At 49.3% G+C, this 21,688-nt stretch overlaps 1 protein-coding gene across 1 annotated transcript in view; it reads right to left on the bottom strand.

Annotated features, from left to right (window-relative positions):
• Window positions 1-21,168, bottom strand: part of ZBTB7C (zinc finger and BTB domain containing 7C) — a 164,617-nt gene extending 143,449 nt beyond the window's left edge. The window contains exon 1 of the mRNA XM_054054503.1: window positions 20,567-21,168. The gene's annotated coding sequence lies outside the window, so the exon portion shown is untranslated. The remainder of the gene's footprint in view (window positions 1-20,566) is intronic.
• Between the last annotated feature and the right edge of the window lie 520 nt (window positions 21,169-21,688).

A 21,688-nucleotide genomic window follows, 5' to 3' on the forward strand; every position in this document is an offset into this window, starting at 1 on the left:
AAAAAAAGCAGGCAGACACTGTTTGTCTTGGCCTCCTGCATACGTATTATTTTCCTGGGATGCAAGCTCCAGACTCACACTGAAGGCAAGGATGCACGAAATGGAGACGGGGCTGCCTTGCCAACGCGGGGTTTGTTTCGGAAGAAACTCCTCACACAGTGTTTCCGTACGGGAAGGAGACGGTGGGGTAGCAAAGCCAGAGCTGCTGGATGGAGCTTGGGAAGCAACAGCCAAATTCTTCAAGCTTGGGGTGAGAGCATGGTGACCATGCAGCACCCCAGAAAATCCACATAGGGAATGGGCAGGGTCTGGACTTGATGATCTTAGAGGTCTTTTCCAATCTTAACAATTCTGTAAAGCTCCTTATGATCTTCCCACATTGTCCACACACAAATACCACACTCATCTTTCACATATAGACATAGCGACTGTGCAAAACACTCCATCTCCACCCCTTACCCCAGCAGCAGTCCTTCTTCCCTCTCTGCCCCAGCAATTGCTCAATGCTGCCTTCTTCAGAGACCCACAAAGCCTTGATTGTGTTTAATTAAGTGACTGCACGCTGATTTACACAACAATAACCCTGTTTCCAAACTCGGACTTCAAGCAGCTCTCCCCAGCTACAGAACCACACTGTTCCTATGAAAGTAAGAACTTCATTATCAGTTACCTATTGCAATTCAGATTTTATAAAATATCTTTTTTTAAAGGCATCGCTAATGTGACATGAAAAAACACTCATTTCCAAGCCAAGCCTAGGCAGGAATTATTTTTTTCTTTTTCACTTGAAAGACAGGCTGTTTCATGCTTTGAAGTTAATTATAACTATTTTGCTTTATACATCACTTGCTCAGGAAGTTACGAGGCTTCCAGATCCCCCTGGTTTATTAGGTACCGAGACAGTCCGAGGTATGAAAGTCACAGCTGTCACAGGCACAGCTTCCATTAGGAAGATTAATCTTCCTCAAGAAGCATCTATGGGAAGGTCTGAATCACAGGGTTGGATCCCGCTGCCAGTTACACGGTGTCAAGAGAACTGCATAAAGATGAGGAAAAGCAAAGCTGGGCTGGTCAGCTTCAAACCTCCTGCTGCGGGAGTGGATGGGGACAAGAAAATCAGCTCTTTGGAACATTTCAGCAGAATATTTATGCCCTGTGTAGCAAAGCAAAGCCCTGCTTGAGCGCTTGGTCTGCCAGGCACTGGGGCAAGTCAACAACTGATTAATGGCAATAATCATATTGTGTCTGGAAAAGTCAACGGAGCATCTACCATGGATCATGCCTACATGGTGGGATGGGAAAGCTTTAGCTGCTGGTATGAGGGATGCCACAGCATGTACCACACCCTCCACCCCTAGTAAGGGGAAATTCCCGATTCATCAGTGCTAAATGAACTCCAGTAACGAAGAACTGGGAGAATAGCCCATCCCACAGCAAACACTGGGCACTGCTAGGACAAGCTGTTTGCGAACGAGCCCTGGCAAACAGCCTGCACCTCCTTCTCACCCCCATTCCGCTCCCCCTAACTCGCCCACCATCCACAGGAGCAAAATAATTTAGCTTTGGGCTTTTAATTCAAAGAGAAGTGTGTCTAACGCATTGAATCGGGGTCAGGCCATCCTTCCCGACTGCTGCGTCCAGAACACAGGCGGCACATACACGGGAGAAAGACATTTAAGCTCCCAGATCACAGGCCAGTTCAAAGCAAACCCCAAAGAGTCACCAGGTAGTTCTTAGGTACTCCTATACACACAGACACCAAAGGGACAGAAGAAACTACTTGGCAGAGGAGGAACTGGAACTGCTCTGAACGAAGGGCTGCTCTCACGGTGGAGTTAGTACGAAGAGGTATCGGTGTGGAAAGTCTCCTGCCTGGCTCTGCCGCCTGCAACTTGCAGCCAACTTTAACCGAGAGAAGGTTCTCTGTCGGTGCAGTATCTGCTGGTGGGTTTTCTAGGTGCACCTCAAAGCAGAGGACTTTCAGCAATGGCCAAGCTGAAAAGTGGGGAGAAAATCACCGGTGGTGAAGTTCTGCTCTAGAGCAGGAAGAGAATCACTGCTGCAATGCCCGGTCTTCAACCACGTGTGGAAAGAGCTGGTGGTCTTCAACCAGCTTCAAGCTGCTGCAACAAGGCTTTGAGGGACATAGTGTCTGGCTTTTTGAGTTTTTATGCTTGCCAAGTCAGGCTGCTTTGTGAATTAGCCTGTCTGCTCCAGGGACTTGTGTTAGCAGCTGGTGACTGGGGTGGCCTCGAGCCAGCACAGCCCAGGAGATACAACTCAACCACATCTGCAGCAAGCACTGCCGAATTCAGAAGGCACAGGGAGATGCTTTAATCTGGGGAGCCTGCAACAGATTAAAAATACCTTTTCCTTAGAAAAGCAGCAGAATTCAGCTTACAAATTAAAAGGCAGCAACCGATAAACGATTAGCATACACTTTCCGCTGCATGAGGCCATCATCAACAAAATAACTATAAAACATTTTTTAAAGCACAGTCCCTAAAGAATTATTCTGCCACAGGGCTCCATTGAGTTTGCAGCCCCCTGTATTTGTTTCCCAGCTGAGACAATTGCAAGTTAAGTGTTTGCTGGTGCTGTTGCTGCTACAGGGATTGTGCAGCTAAATAGTTCAGTAACCAATTACTGTTTAACAATATCACTCCCCATTATTCGAGCTGCTATCCGGCATCCAGGCCAAGCGACTCCAGCAAAAAAAGGAGTCTGCAAGGAGCCTTCATTCCATGTAAAGACATTGATTTGTGCAATTCTTCCGCGTAATACACAACTTATTGACCAAAAGACAAGGTATACGGCACATTTTATCGCATGCTAAATGATGGCTGTAATGAATCCCTGCCTGCCTCTAGGTCATTTGTTTGACTGTGCCCTAAGCAAACCAGTGAGGGCAAGACATCCTGCCCACGAGATGGTTCCTTGATGAAATTAGCTGCTGATCAGCTCAAGGAAAATAGAAAGCAGGACAAGCTAATGATTCTGTGCCCAGATCAGAAAATCTGGATTTCTCCCTTGTCCCCAGAATGTATGAGACACCACCATATCTGATGCTTTCAGCGGCGGGGCCAGTGCGTTGTGCCAGCTCTCCAGCAAGGGCAACCAGTGTTCTCCAGCTCTGATTCACCACACACAGGACTCAGTCCTCCCAGTCTGCCTCTGTGCCTGGATTGGGACCTAAAAATGCAGCTGCTCTAATTTTTAAAGGCTCATCGATACACAGCATGAATGACCAGCTGCCCCCTTGGCTATAAGCTTAATTAAGGGCTGAGCCTGACCTCCACACAGGGCATCACCAGAGCTCACCCAGCCCATTTCCATCACCGCAGCTCAGCAGACAAACATGTCCCGTTTAAAAAGACATCCCTTCTGCCCGCTCGGTTCCTCGGCTGTGTGGCTTTAAAGCTTTCTTCTGCACAGCTATAAAAGGGTGTGAGAAAACTTGGAAAGGAAACCTTGGGTGGTACAGACAACTGGAACAAGGAGTAATCTGTGCCCGGGGCAGGGGAGGGGGTGGCAGAGCCCACATGGTGCCACACTGAACAGCTGCCAGGAGGAAATGACACACCACGCTATCCTGCTTTTGTCCAAAGGCAAGACCAAAACGCTCCAGAAAAAAAGCCAAAAAGGGATTATTCTTGCACCGCTCCCCCCTCTTCCCCTCCCCGCCGCCTCTGTGCAGCCTACAGCCAACTGCCTCCATGTCCTCACTCCTGCAGACCGCAGGGCATCATCGCCTGAGCAGCATCTGGTTTGGTTTAGCACCAAGCTCGTACTGTTATGCTCCCCAGGTTTCAGCCTGCGTGTTGCTTTTTAACTGCGTGTTTCAGCCTGCGCGTTGTGGAATCATGGCCATAAAGCCACCCGGTGCTGGGGTTTGCTGCCTGGCAAAGCCGGGGCATGGGAACGCCTCGCTCCGCTGATCCGCGCGGCAAGCTGCCAGCGAAACACTGTGGGCAGGGAGGAGCAGGCAGTGTCCTTCAGCCCTGCCTGCTCTGTGCTTGCATGAGGTGGCACCAAGCACGCTAGCCACGATGCCCATGATGGTGGCTCTCCCCAAGGCCCATCTCCCAAAGGGCTGTGATTACAGCAGAGTCCCAGCTGTGTTCACCCAAAGAATAGAGTCTTCAAAACTCTTCACCCTCACTATTCCAAAGGAAAGCCTGAAAATATCATAGAATCATAGAATCACCAGGTTGGAAAGGACCCACTGGATCATCGAGTCCAACCATTCCTAACACTCCCTTAAACCATGTCCCTAAGCACTTCATCAACCCGTTCCTTAAACACCTCCAGGGAAGGTGACTCGACCACCTCCCTGGGCAGCTGTTCCAGTGCCCAATGACTTTCTGTGAAGAATTTTTTTCTGATACCCAGCCTGAACCTCCCCTGGTGGAGCTTCAGGCCATTCCCTCTTGTCCTGTCCTCTGTCACTTGGGAGAAGAGCCCAGCTCCCTCCTCTCCACAACCTCCTCTCAGGTAGTTGTAGAGAGCAATAAGGTCTCCCCTCAGCCTCCTCTTCTCCAGGCTAAACAACCCCAGCTCTCTCAGCCGCTCCTCGTCAGACGTTCTCCAGCCCCTCACCAGCTTCGTTGCTCTTCTCTGGACACACTCCAGAGCCTCAACATCCTTCTTGTGGTGAGGGGCCCAGAACTGAACACAGTACTCAAGGTGTGGTCTCACCAGTGCCGAGTTCAGGGGCAGAATCACCTCCCTGGACCTGCTGGTGACCCCATTTCTGATCCAAGCCAAGATGCCGTTGGCCTTCTTGGCCACCTGGGCACACTGCTGGCTCATGTTCAGTCGCTGTCAACCATTACCCCCAGGTCCTTCTCCTCCGTGCAGCTCTCCAACCACTCTTCCCCCAGTCTGTAGCACTGCACAGGGTTGTTGTGCCCTAAGTCCAGGACCCGGCATTTGGCCTTCTTGAACCTCATGCCATTGGCCTCAGCCCAGCGGTCCAGCCTGTTCAGATCCCTTTGCAGAGCAGAGATCATGTTTTCCAATGCCTCACTGCTGTTCATGAGGTCTCCTGTTACCTATCCTGCTGCCCCTTCATCACATCAACCTCATGATGTGGGGCTTCCCTAGAGTCCATCACCAGCATGATGCCTTCCCCACCTGCTCACGGGCTCCTCTTCCCCCTCCCCACAGCTAAGACTCATTCTCCGGCCACATCCAGGTCAGATCCTTCATTGAATTATAGAATCATAGAATCATAAAGGTTGGAAAAGACCTTTAAGATCCAGTCCAACCATCAACCCAACACCACCGTGCCTACTAAACCATGTCATAAAGTGCCACTGCTACACATTTTTTGAACCCTGCCAGGGATGGAGACTCCACCACTGCCCTGGGCAGCCTCTTCCAACGCTTCACCACTATTTCAGTAAAGACATCTTTTCTAATATCCAATATAAACCTCCCCAGGTGCAACTTGAGGCCATTTCCCATCATCCTACCCCTTGTTACTTGGGAGAAGAGACCGATATCCATCTCACTACAGCCTCCTTCTGTGAAGCTATAGAGGTCTCCTCTCAATCTCCTCTTCTCCAGGCTAAACAAGCCCAGGTCCCTCAGCCGCTCCCATAATCCTTGTTCTCCAGACCCTTCCCCAGCTTTGTTTCCCTTCTCCGGATGACCTCCAGCCCCTCAATGTTCTTCTTATACTGTCGAGCCCAAAAATGAACCAGGATTCAAGGTGTGGTTTCACTTGGCTTGAAGCTAGGACTCCCTGGCCCTCTACACAATGCCTCAAAAATCTCCTGCTCTGGTTCTCAGGACATCCAAGGCTTGATCCAGCCTCAGTCCAGGTGCTCAAAGTGTGGAGAAAACACGACAGATGCAGAAGGAGCTACCCACAGACACGTGGTTTTGCTGGACACAGGACATCCTCATCCAGAGCACTCTCCTCGTGCATGGGATTTCTTGGGACAGAGCTAAGCCACCCAAACTTAGAGGATAGCAACAATCACCACTTCCCAGGCTTTGCCCAAGACCATGAGCACACCGTGCTAAGCGCTGGGCACAGAAGAGAAGCCACCGCATCAATCTTCAGCTGATGTCAAATATCACAGCAACCATTCAGCACAAAGCAGTGCTAATCCCAGCCCAGGGTCAGCTCTCCATCCACAGACACTGAGGTTCCTCTGCCTACTTCAGCTATAAAAGTCTCTGCCCACCCCATGACTGGCTGGGGCTCCCAATGCAAGAAGCTGCAAACAATAAAATCAGAACTATCAACTGCAGCAGACACATCTAAGCCATATTTTTCTTCTTTCACGGTAAGAGCTTGCTCCTCTTCAAGGCATTTTTATCACAGCCTCCCCCCACGAGGCAGGATGGGACCCTCCCTTCATCTTGCAGAAAAGAAAGATGAGATCACAGCACCTCTTGCATCCCACCGACACAGGTGGGGTGTTGGTCTCTTCTCCCAAGTGATAGGTGACAGGATGATAGGGAATGGCAACTAGCGGCGTCAGGAGAATCTTAGATTGGACATTAGGAAAAATGTCTTCACAGAAAGGGTTATTAAGTACGAGCAGAGGCTGCCCAGGGAGGTGGTGGAGTCCACACCCCCGGAGGTGTTTGAAAGATGTGCAGATGAAATGCTTAGGATATGGCTTAGTAGTGGACAGAGGCGGTTGGAGTTGATGATGTCAAAGGTCTTCTCCAACCTAATGATACTATGACCTACATCCCAGCCCAATCTGCACTCAATCCCAGCTCTCAGAGCCACCCAGCAACCCAGGGAAGTGAACAGCTACGCATGGTTGCCTTGCATGGCACCAGTTCCCTGTTAACAGGACTCCAGCTAATTTGGCTGTGATTGCGTGAGCTGTGATAACTACAGCAATGCTATGCCCAAGCAACCTGCCCCGTCACAGAGGAGAGCAACACAGCCTGCACAGGCTTCTCTGGGCACCTGCTAAACCCCAAAACTTCCCCTTTACTTCTCTTTCAAATAAGGATTTCTCAACATCCATATCAAAATAATTAAAAAAATAAAGCCAGAACTCCACCCACATCCTTAGTTTATTAATATAAACTAGAAAATTGTGGGCTTTGCAAAGCTAGACAATGAGTTCAGTGATGGAAAGGATCTGACTTTTTTCCACTGCATCCATTTTCACAGGATTAATGTGCAATCCCACCACTCCCCTCATCTCCACTGGCAAAGTGGAGGATGGTCTGGGAGCAAGCAGTTGTTTTGGGGATTAGTTTTCGTGCCTTTGTCACATCCAACAGCCTCAGTGAGCTACAGCCCTTTTGCAAACCACAAATAAGAGACAGAAGAGGGTCAGAAATGGTGCAGACGTCTCAGGTGAGGTCACATTAGCCTCCACAAGGTCAACTTACTGAGTGCGCTTGAGCGAGATGAACCCCAAGTGAAGACTGGATCTGCCATTTCCACATGGATCCCCACCGAGAGGGGCTGCAACTCTCCCCCATAAGTATCTGCAGTGCTCAGCCTGGATTAAGGAGAATTCCGCTTTCCTTCTTTCCTCACTACAGACTGTCCAGCTTTGAAGAAGAACAAAATGTGACCACTGTCCCTGCAGAAAACAGCACTGAGAGGAAGCACCTGCGAAGCCTCCTTCGCAAACACAACCACACAGCAAAGCTACCTATTGCAATCCTTCTGACAGTATCCATCTCTCATCCAGGGAGAAAAGCTGTTCCATTTAGATACTTCACCTCTTTACAATCCTAATTAATTATTATTGATAATCTATAGGTGTAGGTATCCAGCCAACCTTCTGTGCCTGCAGCAGAGCCTTCTCTTGCTCAGCTGTTGGAGGATCTGACCTGGAGGTGGCTGGATGATGACCTTCAGCTATGGGGAGGGAGAAAGACAGCCCATAGGAAGGTGGGGAGGGGATCATCCTGGCAACGGACTCTGGAGAAGCCTCACAGCACAAAGCCAACGTGATGGAGTGGTGTCTGAGATGGAGGTAAAGGAGAACACATACTTGAGCGTGGGGCACAGCAAAGAAGGAAGATATAGCCCTCTGGGTTATCTCAGTCACCTGGGTGCCCCCGGGACCTGAGTCACCAGACACTCATTAGCCATCTCAGCCACCTAAGGCACCACCAGCCCTGCGGCCAGCAAGACGCAAGGAGCCCCGAGGAGGCACTGAAAGCCTGCGTGGAGCCGCTTGCTTCAGATTGCACTGTCTGAAGTTTTGCATATTTGGAAAGACATAAAACCATCCTGTAACGCTAACGAAAATAGCTTAGGAGCAAAAGAGAAGTGCAACTGCAGCTATTTTGGGTGTGCGCATCCCATGCTGAACCCACCATGATGGTTGCCAAAACCCACAAAGTTGTCCCCATCCCCAGGAGCTCATAGCGGAGCACAAAAGGAGGCAGAGCATGCAAGGAAAATGCATCCAGCAGCGGCATCCAATGCAGAAGAAAAATAAGTGGTTTATGTGGTTTTTTTTTTTTTACAAGCCACACCTGCACAGAGAATCACAGAATCATAGAACGGTTTGGGTTGGAAGAGAACTCAAAGCCCATCCAGTTCCACCCCGTGCCATGGGCAGGGACACCTCCCACTGGATCAGGGGCTCCAAGCCCCATCCAACCTGGCCTTGAACACCTCCAGGGATGGAGCAGCCACAGCTCCTCTGGGCAACCTGGGCCAGAGCCTCACCACCCTAAGATCTCATCTCAATCTCCCCTTTTTCAGCTGAAAACCGTTTCCCCTTACCCTATTCCTGCACTCCCTGAGTAAGAGCCTCTCCCCAGCTCTCCTGCAGGCCACCCATCATTCCTCTCCAGACTCATCCAAACATTCACTGCTTGCAAGGCACTTCCCAACATGCATTACCTTTGCTAAGGAAAAGAATAGAGCCCCAGGCAAAGTTAGGTTTTTGTCTCCCAAACAGGCAATTACCTCTTGCAAAACTATGTAAGTTCTACAGTGCAGGAAAGGCAATATCAACCTTTACTAAAATGGTGCCTTCGAAGTACAAGTTGTTGCAACTTGGAAATAACAAAGGGAATTTGCAGCTTTGGAAAAGTGTCACTAGTTTCTTATTTTATAGTTTCCAGGCATATTGTGCTCCAGCAGAGATGACTCCCCAAAAATCTGAATTACAGCTGCATTACACGCAGCACACCATTATTATTATTATTATTATTATTATTATTACTATTTTAGAGACGGTGCAAGTGAACCGCTTCTCTATTCCTTTTGAAAGCCCCAAAGATATGCTCAGAGTAATCCATATTCCCAAGGCGTACCTGTAATATATGTAAAACATAAACCACTCTGCAACATATACCAAATGCGTGCTGTGTGATGTGCCTAAAAAATGTTCTTGGTGCTTATTTGGGACTGCCTGCAGAAGAAAGCCCTGATGTTCCTACCTGCATGGTAATATGCTAGATGAATATCAGAACATCTTCATTGCCCACCATCAATACACATAGGTATTAAGTAGGCAGATGCAGACGGAGATTAGGAAACATCTTTGGAGATCACTAGGACAGCCCTTATAAAGGCACAAGCTTCGGGATGCAATGAACTGAAAGGGAAAACAGAGACTTGAGATTTACATGCCATATCAGGCTCTGGAGCGTGAAGCAATAACGGTGGTTCTGGATAGCACAGGCAGCAAACTGTGTTTAATGTGACTTCTTCAGACAGGCAAAGCAGGCAGGAATGAAGGAGGCACAGGTCTATGCAGATTCCAGCCATGACACACTCAGCAGAGATTAAAAAGTCTAAGTGGTGTCTAAAGAACAATAAAAAAAAAAGGCCCTTGGGCCGTTAGTTCATTTATTTTTATATGAAAAAAGAAAACAAGCAGCATCTCCTAGAACAGCTCCAGGGATGCCCCTCCTGGGTGTCTGCTCTTCCTCACAACCATCAAAAGAACCAAGCTGAAGTGAACTGTGAAGCAGTTTTCCAGGGGCAGGGAAGCTCACAGCTTTGGAAATCCCATGGAAAAATGGACTCCTTGTGCCTGAGCCTGTCACACCCTCAACCCCTCTTGCCACCGGGATCACCACCATGTCCTCATGCAGGACCAGAGCTGACATGAAACCAAGCCAGCATTTTGCACGAAACGCTGTGCACAAATGCCTGCATGAAATGAATGCAAAATTATGCCGCTAATTTGCATGTGTAATTACTATGAATTAGTATGCAATTGGCCAATTAGATTCCCTTCTTGCATGCATGCCATTTCTAAATTCAGACCTCATCACAGAGCGTTCTCCCGGTTTGATAAGCGGTCCAGCCGATGAGCTGTCTCCAAGTTCTGCTCCCAGCCTCAAGATCATCCTCCAGCTCCCTTGTGGGCTTCTACCACAAGTAAGGACTGCAAACATCCACTGATCCCAGGCAGCCTTCAATAAATTCACAGGATTTTATCTATAAGGGACCTCTGAGAGGGCCAAGCCTTACCTCAGCACAAAGAACAGAGCCTCATAAAGTCCACGTTTTGAGGCAAAGTACGTTTTTCAGAAAGACAACAGTCCTGAATTAAAGATGATGGAGAACCCATCCCAGCCCTACACAAGTGTGTCAGCAGCCTGCCTGGAAGTTTATCCAACATTTGGCATATCCAGTTAAAAGATGCAGTGGAAGTACTTTTACTACTCATCCACAGCACACGTGCTCTGACGACTCAGAGCGCATGTGGGATGGATCAGCCACCTGCATCGACTTCGAGGCAGGACATTTCATCAGACTCCTTTTTCACCACTAGACACAACCTGGCAGATTCCAGCCAGGGAAGAAATAACAAACCAAAAGAGCCTTCCAGCCAGCCTGGTTTGAAGCCACTTCTGTGGGAGCAGGTGGGCTGCATGGATTTGAGGTAAAAGTAAGCAGGGGATGGAGCTTGCCTCCACTCTTCACCCTTCCCCAGGTGCTCTCCTGGGGCTGGTGGACCCCAGTGACAAGCAGCCACTCCTCCAGGCAGAGTTTCTTTGCCTCTGGTGACCGCAGAGGTCTGAAGTTCCTTGTGGAGAGGGGAGCCCAGCAACCTGTGAGCCCGTTTCGGGAAGCCTGGAGAGTATGGCCACTCCAAACCCCCATAGCTGTGCCACATTTGCCTTTTCCTTTGGAAGAAGAGGACAGGAACGCCAAGGAAGGGCTAACTCTAACTAGGAGGCATCTTCAAGAGACAGAGGAGATCGAGGACAAAACTGCACTGGTACGAGAAGGCTCGACACCATACAGTGGTTAACCCCCACGCACCCAGATGCTCCTCCACCCAAAACCAGGCCCCCGAGGTCCAACTCATGAAAGACGCCCATGCAGCAGGACCATCTCTGCAAGCGAGGACAGCCCCTACTCATTCCATCAAGGAAGGCATCACCACCCCGCGTTGGATGGGGTGAAGGGGCGCATTATCTCCCACAAATCCTGATGCCAGCAACCAAATCCCCCACCCTCAGTCTCTATACTTAAGTTCTTTATGTTTGGAACCCTGGGCAGCAACAATGGAAAGTTACAGCAGATTTCTTCTCCTGCCAAAACAGAGGAAACTTGCTCAAGACTGGAAGGTGACTTTAATTTCCTCCTTTGGTTTGGTTTTTATTCTTTTTTTTTTTGTGGAGGGGGATTTATTTATTACTTTTTAACACCTTCACCTGTCTTTGAGCTACACCTCCCGTAAACGGAGCATTGCAATGGCACACTGATCCACAGCTGCTTGAGGGAGAGAGGCTCAGCACTTGGTACAGCAGCATCCTCCCCAGTTATTCATGTTTCAGAACCAAAAGTGCCTTTTTCCTCTATTCCTCCCTGAGAAAATCCAAGGGATCCCACAGTTCAGCTTGGCCCCAGGACAAAAAGCTCCAATATCGCACGGGGTTTTTTCCCACCTGCAGCAAGCGCACCCTGCAGAAGTGGTCCAGGTCCGATACGGATCACAGTGTGAAGAGCTGCTCAGCGTCACCAACCCCAAGATGCCACCACCCTGAACTCATCCACAGCCAGGTCTGATGGTCCTTTGCTCAAGGGCTTTGCTAAAGGCTCTGACGCATTTCTTTAAAGATGTCTCAGGTCTGCAGTTGGTACAAATAAAGTGACCTTTGAAACTACATCACCAACTGCTGCGAAGACACCATCCTCCTCCTCCCAGCTTCTCCCTAGACTGATGTCATAGTTTTTCTACCTCTTGCTCTCAGCTGAGATTGCATGCTTAAAACATGAACAAACAGGTATTTTACAAGGATGGCCAGGCATTTCTTTACAATTCAAAGACCGATAAAGATAATGGGCTTAGAATAACCCTGCACACACAGTCCCGTAGAAGGTCTGCTCCTGAAATCAATGGACTAGCCAGGCGAACAAAATCACTCACACTTGGAAGTGTTGCAAGCTCAGTCCATAATAAAAGACATTAAAAAAGGTATCAAAAAATAACAGAGGTGGTGATGCAGGAGTACACCCATACGCATATATGTGAAGGTGCTGAAGTCAGGCACTCAAGTTGCATAAACACCAAAAAAAAAGGAATAAACACCACAAAAAAAAAAGGAATTAACACCTGCTTCTTCACGTTTTGAAGGAGAATCTAAAATGCATTGTTAGTAAACTGACACTAAATTAATTTACAAGTCGTTGTTTATTTTGTGAAGCCCGTCATTATTACGGGTCACTTTAAATTTATAACCTGATCCCGAAAAATTCCCGCATTGTCATATTAATTGCACATTATCAAAGGGCTCATTTATAGCTTATAAACGGTGATCATTAAAGAAACCCTGGTGCTTTTTCCTCGCTTACAACTTCATATGACACCTCTATTATTCTCAACAGGCTGGCCAAGAAGTGTTCCCCTTTCTGAGGGAAAGGGAAAAAAAAGACTCTAAAACAGAACATCAGGGATAAATCTAATTAATCCAGGGTACTGGCCAATACCAGGTCTGCACCAGTACCTCAATTTGAAGAGAAGACCAAGGCCCCCAGTACCAAATTTCAGCCTCAAAAAGAAACTCGAAGCTGCTAAAATCCGAAAAAAAAAGGCACTTTATAAAGGCAATGCTGACAAGCGGAACACTGCTGGCAAACAGCAATGCAATAACAATACTGACTGCAAATCCCCACTGAGCAACTTCAGTGACTATCATCAGTCATGTTTCTCTTCTCCTCTGTTTAATCAACAATCAAGATGCTTAAAAGCAACAATGAATATGCTGGATGCTTTATCTTGCATCACTGTGATTAACTTCTGGAACTTACTTCTCAAGCTGCGAATGGTCACCAGTTTTGGTGGATCTTTTAGGCTTTAATCTCAAGCTCACTGCTGACCTAGCTGAGGTCACTCTGCTCCTGCCCACCCTTTTTTGGTTTTACTTTGATCGTGTGTTCATCACAAAGCAAGGCAACCTAAAAATAAATCCCCCAAAGGGATTTATATATTTAAAAGTTGCCAGTGGCTTCTTATTCGCGTCCTGTGCCAAGGTACAACATGCTCTACCGAACAGCTTGTCTTCATTGCAGTCATGGAGTTCATCACCTGCCAATTAGCTTGACGTCCATACATTTGCTAATGCCGATTTGTTTAGTCCCATCAGATTTGATCAAGCATGCAAATCTTCAGGTACTGCACTAGGCAAAGCCTGGAGAAAGGAGGCGGCCAGAGCCAATAAATAAATAAAAATATCATTTGGGGATTAAACAGATTAAACAGAACAAAGAGGACAAGAAGCAAACTTTTATCCTCCCTCCCAACCTCCTCCTCTGCTATACGTTGTTAAATATGATCTAATGAGAAGGTTCAGATAGTGCTGGAAAGGCTCCTTCCACCAGGAGGAGAGACCAAGAGGTCCTACGAGGCCAAAGGGCATCTTGCACAGTGGTGCATCTCATCTGCACTAGACTAAAAATCTGCAAAAATTAGCTACAACAGGTAAGGAGACACTAATTTTCTCAGCAAATCAGTACCCCTTAAGTTTACTCAGCATCGTTCACCCCAAAACGACTCATGTCCCTTTTGGGGGTGCTTGGTTGGCAGAGGTGACAACTTGCAGATAAGCCATAAAAATGCTGGTTCCACTGACTGAAAGACCTTATCTGTCCATGTCACGTTCACAGGAGGTCACTATTGGGCAGCTTCCAACAGTTTCATCCTATTTGTGGACTCAAATTTTCCCTGCAGCTCCAACAGAAGCCAGCAATTCTGCATTTCAGGTCCTCAATACTTTTGTCGTTGTGTTATTAAGCAGTTGGTACTGTCTCGAAGCCTGGGAGTGATATGCCATGTGCACGTGAGAGTTTATAGAACATTCGAACGTCACTGCTGATGAATGGCCCTGCATAAATGTTAGATCTCCAACTCATCGCTCTTGCAAATACTATTATTTCTTTTTCTTATTTATTTGTATTGCAGTAATTCATTCAGGTGCCAACCATGACTGAGGCCATTCTATTGATATGCAGCCTGACAGCAGCAACAAGAGGCAGCACAGGCTCTAAAGAACACACAGGGGAAAAGAAAGCTTCACAGCTGGTGTTTCAGAGGTGGGGAGTGGAGGTGAAACCAGACTATGTCCCCAAATCCCAAAGAAAATCCCAGTAAAATGAACAGAAGGAGCACCCTGATCCTCAGAGCACCTACCTAAGCATTTAACCAGAAGAAGACAACAGAAGACCTGTTTCAGGCAGAACAAGGAGTCTCAGACAGACCTTTCGTATTGAGATGCATCCATGTCCCACCAAAACGCCTAGACACGACAAGAGCAACTAAAAGCCATCAGACCGTGCCTCTGCAAAGCCAGACACAGACAAAGCTGTCCTAGCTAGGACGGCATCCTTACCCACACCAGAGACCTGCTTCCCTGTAGGAATGACAAGCACACCCAACGCATGCTCCGGTGCTGGTTTGTATGGACCAGCATGACGAGATCCTATCAGCCCATACAGCTCCTTGTCTCCACAGAGTGCCCCGGGGTAGTGTGCCAGCCCTGCAAGTGGTGAGCAATGCAGAAGCGGTGGCTGGATTTGCAACATCTTGGCTCTGGCCTGGCGAGGTAAAGACCTGCACTATGTTTGACCCTCATGAAGCCGAAATGCTGTCCAAAACCTGGCTGTGGCCCACCTGCACCCATGAGGATGAGGGCTAACCCCACATCTGTGGCCAGGCCATATGTCACCTCCTCTACCTGTGCCAGATGCTGTCCCAGTGCATGAAAGAACATGCTTGTGGACAATCACTATGGCCGTGGGTGACAGCAAGCAGCTGCCACCACAGCAGCCAAAGTACCACCAAGATGTGCTGGATCTCCACAATGTGGGGGTTTGCCAAGAGCCGTCCTGCTCCATGGGAATTGCATTACCATCTGCAACAGAGGCAGAGCTGGCTCCTGGTCTTCCTTGCCACCAGGAACAGGAAGCAGTGTCATAGAATTACAGAACCATAGAACCATTAAGGCTGGAAAAGACCTCTAAGACCACCCAGTTCAACCACCAGCTCAACACCACTGTGCCTACTAAACCATGTCACAAAGTGCCACGTCTACACGTTTTTTTTAACCCTCCAAGGATAGAGACTCCACCCCTTTCCTGGGCAGCCTCTTCCAGTGCTTCACCACTCTTTTGGTGAAGAAATTTTTTTCTGATATCCAATCTAAACCTCTCCTGGTGCAACTTGAGGCCATTTCCTCTCGTCTCACCACTTGCCACTTTGGAGAAGAGACCAACACTCACCTCACTACAACCTCCTTCCAGGGAGTTGCAGAGAGCGATAAGGTCTCCCTTCAGCCTCCTGTTCTCCTGGCTAAACAATACCAGTTCCCTCATCGGCTCCTCATCTCACTGTTTGAAGTCTTTCTTCTGAGCTTCACTCTGAAAGCAACTCTTTTTGCTCCTGGAGATCCACTGGAGAGGAAAAGAGCAGCTTGGCACCGCTCCCCACCCGCCTGCTCCTTCCTCCTCCTACAAAAAAAAATGCAAACTCTTTCAAACCAACCAGCTTAGGTAAATAAGGCAACACATTGCCTCCCAACAACGACAACGGAGAACTAAGACCTAATTAAATAAATTAAACGGATTCATAAGACCAGGGGGGTTGTTTCTTCAAGCTGGTTATGGTGAGATTAAAAGCACAGCGAGACCCAGATCCCTTTTCACCACAGCGGAGTAAAACAAGTGGCATTGACCTAGCAGAGCTTAAAATACACGGCAGGGCACACCCTTCCCTCCAAACACACCTGCCTCTTCCCCTCTCCCTTTTTCTCTCCCACATCCTCTCTGGAAAAGCCAAACTTCATTCATTACAGAACCTAACTATTTCCTTTTTTATTCTAATATTTCCTTTTCTTCTTTTTTTTTTACGTGCGACCATCTGGGCGCAGGAGGGGAAAGGAAGCCCTGGAGTTTTTCAGACACAATAAAAAAAAAATGTATGATTAAAACCAAAAAGCATAAACAAACAAACCACGTTACCCAGAATAATCACTTCAGGGAAAAACGCCAAAAAAATTGTATAAGCTTCTGGAGCGTGGCAGGAGAAGAGAACGGAGAGTCCTCACAGCCAAGGAGAGCATGCTGCTGTGGTGGGACGGTGTCTGGGAAACAGGGATGCTCTGAGCAAGCCGGGAAGGAGAAGGGTTTCACACAGATTTAGCCGCCTAAATATGTCTACAGGCACCTGGTCCTGGTAATTGCAAAGCCACAGTTCAGGCAAATTCAGACTCTTGGTACAACGTAATTGCCCCTCTAATCCACTCTGGTGAGATCCCACCTGGAGTACAGTGTCCAGTTCTGGAGTCCTCAGCACAGGAAAGACATGAACCTGCTGGAGTGACATGGACCTGCTAGAGTGGGTCCAGTGGAAGCCACAGAAATGATCCGAGGGCTGGAGCACCTCTGCTATAAGGACAGGCAGAGAGGGTTGGTGTTGTTCAGCCTGGAGAAGAGAAGACTCTGGGGAGACCTTATTGAGCCCATTCGGTAATAAAGGAGGTTTATAAGACAGGGACAGACTTTTTGGCAGGGTTTGTAACAACCGGACAAGGGGAAATGGTTTTAAACTAAAAGAGGGGAGATTCAGACCAGACAGAAGTCAGAATTTTTTATGCTGAGGGTGGTGAAAAACTGGCACACATTGCCCAGAAAGGTGTTGGGAGTCCCCATTCCTGGAGGCGTATAAAGATGGGCAGATGAAGTGCTTAGGCATACGATTTAGTAGTGGACAGGTGTGGTTGGACTTGATGATCTCAAAGGTCTTTTCCAACCTAGGGATCGATTCTACGATTCTACAATCGAGTTGAAGTCATCCCCGCTCACTGCAGTGTGTTGGAATTGGATCTGCTCGTATCAATACCAGGAGTGGCACCGATCCACGTGCAGGACCTTGCACTCAGCCTTGTTGAACCTCATGAGGTTCACATGGGCCAACTTCTCAGGCTTCTCCAGGTCCCCCTGGATGGGCATCCCACCCCTCAGGCATGCCAACTGCACCACTCAGCTCAGTGTCATCTGCAAATATAAAACCCTCTGAGCTATTCTTGTTTTATAGCTTCATCATTTTCAGCAGCAGTGATGACAAACAGAGAGCACACAGATCGGTCTGCACCACCCAGAACTGATGTTGTCCTGAAAAACAAGGAGCACAGATGGATGCAACTATTACTTCTGTCCTAGGAAGGAAGCATTTGGTGTAAGGGGGTTATGCTTGGCACTCAAAGGTTTTCCACCCTAATGCAGCACCCTAAAAATAATCAGGTGCAAGAACCACATGAAAATTCTGGTGGGGAGGAGAGGGACAGTGTGCAACACTGAGACAGGGGTAGCAGAAAACACAGGCGGCGCATGCAGCCATGCTCCTGAGATACCGACACTGCAGCAGAGATGACAAATGACTGGCCCAAGGCCACGCAGCAAGGCAGTGTCCCCTCTACGTGACTTTCAGTCCCTGCTCCAGGACAGGATCACTAAGGAATCCTTCAACAAAATGCTATCCTTACTTCAAAATCCTGTGATCTATTTTACACCCATATAAGTGTACTTTTTTTTTTTTGCCTCCTCCTTTCTCCTTTATCCAAATGCACTCAAGCACACAGGATCACAGGATCATGGTTTGGGTTAGAAGGGACCTTAAAGATCCAGTTTCAGACCCCTGCCATGGAATATCTCAAATCCTCCCTAAATAACCAGTAAAATTAAAAACTTCATATTTCTCTGCTAAAGGAGAACTCGTAGGGATTGACTTGACTGCAGAAGCTAGGATTTCACATAAAGCAGGACACCGCCAACAGTCCCACCAGGCAAATCAGCTCCTGGATTTACAACCACACACCAGGAGATACTGCAAATATTTCCTAGAAGCTACAAAACCCACCCCACTGCAACAGGAGCAGAGATGAATTAGCTGAAGTCTGTCATTCGGAGAAGTCACGCCGGAGGAGACCCGTCCAGGTAATCCATCTTTCTGCTGTGTTATACAATGCCATGGTAATGGCAAGCCCGGAGGGATTTCCTTCAGGAAAACTCAACTGTTACTAAAATGGTAAGTTAATACCTAGCAAGAACTCAAGCACCATTAGACCGAGGGATGGGCACAACAGCAAATAAAATATTATGGTTCCCCATTCAAATATTTTTATTTATAAGAGCAGAAATAAATAGACCTATCTGGAGGCTGCAAGATAGGTGGCTGGGATTAAAAGAAAAGAAGAAAAACTGCAGACATCTATTCCTTCTTTGCCATTTTTCCTAACAAATAGCCTGGCATGGCAGTGCTGATGGGTAGCTGGGATGGAGGAGGGTACGCTGCCCGCTGTCTCACGGGGACACAGGACACAAATCTGAGCTCAGGCTCTGCCCTTTTCTGTTGATTATAAAAAAAATAAATAAAAAGAAATGAAGAAAGCAAACAAAAAAAAGAAAGCCAGAAAAGTTATGTAGCTAATAAAGGGTTCTATTGTGCCATCAATTTTTTAAGCTTTAATGATTTCGGGAGGAAGTTCAGCTCAGCAATCAATAGTACAATATGGGCAGGAGGGTGCGGAGGAAATCCAGCGCTGGAGCTGCAGCGAGGGCTGGCAGAAAGGGGGTTTCAGAGGAAGGTGGTTCCCTCTTCTCAGGGCGTAGGGAGGCTCTCAGGATCCTGTCCCCTGTCCCACACAGCTCCCCATTCTGTTCATCCGGCGCGGTGCGAGCTCCCCCTCCTGCCGCACGGTGTGCGTGGCCAGGGGACAGCGGGGACGTTTGGGGATGCTGAGACCACTGCTAGCACCGCAGGAGGGGGACATGCACCCAGGCTAACCGGGATGCTCCCCCATGATCCCTGCACCCAGGCTGAGCCCATCCCAGGGATGCTCACCCCACGCTCCCCACATCTGGGCTGAGCCCATCCCAGAGATGCTCGCCCCATGCTCCCCACATCTGGGCTAAGCCCATCCCAGGGATGCTCACCCCACACTCCCCACATCTGGGCTGAGCCCATCCCAGGGATGCTCGCCGCATGCTCCCCACATCTGGGCTGAGCCCATCCCAGGGATGCTCGCCCCATGCTCTCCACATTTGGGCTGAGCCCATCCAAGGGATGCTCAACCCACGCTCCCCACATCAGGGCTGAGCCCATCCCAGGGACGCTTACCCCATGCTCCCCACATCTGGGCCGAGCCCATCCCAGGGATGCTCACCCTACATTCCCCACATCTGGGCTGAGTTCAAGACAGGGAAATGTGACCCGCATTAAGCCCATCCCAGGGATGCTCACTCTACAGTCCCCACACCTGGGCTGAGCACATCCCAGAGATTGCTCACCCCATGCTCTCTGCACCCAGGCAGACCATATCCCACAGATGCTTACCCCATGTTCCCTGCACCTGGGCTCAGCACATCCCAGGGATGCTCACCCCACACTGAGCCCATCCCAGGAATGCTCACCCCATGCTTCCCACACCTCAGCTGAGCCTATCCCAGGGATGCTTGCACCATGCTCCTTGCACTCAGACTGAGCAATAGCCCAAGGATACTTTCCCCATGTTCCCTGAGCACATTGCAGGGATGGTCTCCATACACTGAGCACATCCCAGGGATGCTCATCCCACGCTCCCTGCACCTGGGCTGAGCGCATGCCACCAATGCTCACCTCACACTCCCTGCTCAGCACATCGCAGGGATGCTCTCCATACACTGGTCACATCCCAGGGATGCTCGCTCCACCCTTCCCCTGCACCTGGGCTGCGCACATCCTGAGGATGCTCACCCCACGCTCCCTGCACTGAGGCTGAGCAGATCCCACAGCTGCTTAACGCATATTCCCAGCAACAAGACTGGGCACATCCCAGGGATGCTTGCCCACTTCCCCCTCACCTGGGCTCAGCGCATCCCACTCGCCTCACACCCGCTGCACCCAGGCTTAGCCCATCCCTGGGATGCTCACTCCACGCTGAGCCCATCCCAAGGGTACTTGTCCAAAACACCCACTTCCACGCTGAGCCCATCCCAGGAATGCTGGCCACCAGGCCCATGGGCATCGTGGCCGGGGGCACACAGGCAGCCACCCAGCTCCCGCTCCTCTAGGCAGCTCGCTCGGAGGGCAGCCAGCCCCACTCCTGCCAGGAGACGTACCGCATTGCCGAGAGGCTCAGTGATGCTGCCGGTGAGGAAGGACGTGGGATTATCCACAGCGGGATCGTGCGCCAGGAAAACCGAAGTGACACGGCGATACAGCATGAAGCTCTTCAGCATCAGTGGGGACAACACCTCGCTCGAGGTGCCACTCTAACCCCGCGCGCAAGCCACAACCGCCTCCAAGTTTACACAGGCTCAGGCAGCAGCTGGATAAATAACGGGAATAAAAACCCACCGAGGACTCCCCAGCACCAGGGAGGCCGTGAGCCACTGGGATCCCGCTCCAGTGCAAAGTGCGGAGGAGGAGGGATGGGCTGTGATAGGGTATCGTGCTCTTAATTACAAGGAAAAGCTGATCCTAGAAGTCAGCATGTGCTTGGCAGCGCTCGGGATCGCGTCAGCTGCAGCGCAAGCAGAGGGAACTCCAGGAAAAGTTTTGCCACAATAGAAAAAAAAAAAAAATGAATTTTGATAATAATAAATAATCAGGAAAAGAATGGTAAAAATTAATGATAACGACTATTCGACAAAAAGAAGGGAGGGGGATGTCAGACCTGGAAGCAGTGATGATGCTGCCGCAGCTCGGGACCCACTGGTGCCTGTGATCCGGTTGGGAGAGCCTGGCACCTTTTCCCAGTCCCGGGAATGAAGGGATGGGAGGGAAGGAGGAGGGAAGGATGGAGGAGGGCAGGATGGAGGGGAGGGATGGAGGGGGAAGGATGGAAAGGAGGAATGCGGGGTGGGGGGGAAGGGTGGAGGGAAGGATGGAGGCGAGGGATAGAGGGGAGAAGGATGGAAGGGAGGGATGGAGGGGAGAGATGGAGAGGGGAAGGATGGAGAGGAGGGATGGAGGGGGAAGAATGGAGGGGAGGAATGAAGGAGGAAGGATGAAGGGGAGAGATGGAGGGGAGGGATGAAGGGGGAAGAATGAAGGGGAGAGATGGAGGGGAAGGATGGAAGGGAGAGATAGGGAAGGATGGAGAGGGGTGAGGTGGAGGAGAGAGAAAGACGCGGAATAAAGGAGAGGAGAAGGATAGAAGGGAGGGATGGAGGGGAGAGATGAAGAGGGGAAGGATGGAGAGAAGGGATGGAGAGAGGAAGGATGGAGAGGAGGGATGG

This window comes from Cuculus canorus, chromosome Z (assembly GCF_017976375.1).
Source record: "Cuculus canorus isolate bCucCan1 chromosome Z, bCucCan1.pri, whole genome shotgun sequence".
In the NCBI taxonomy this organism is placed as follows: domain Eukaryota; kingdom Metazoa; phylum Chordata; class Aves; order Cuculiformes; family Cuculidae; genus Cuculus; species Cuculus canorus.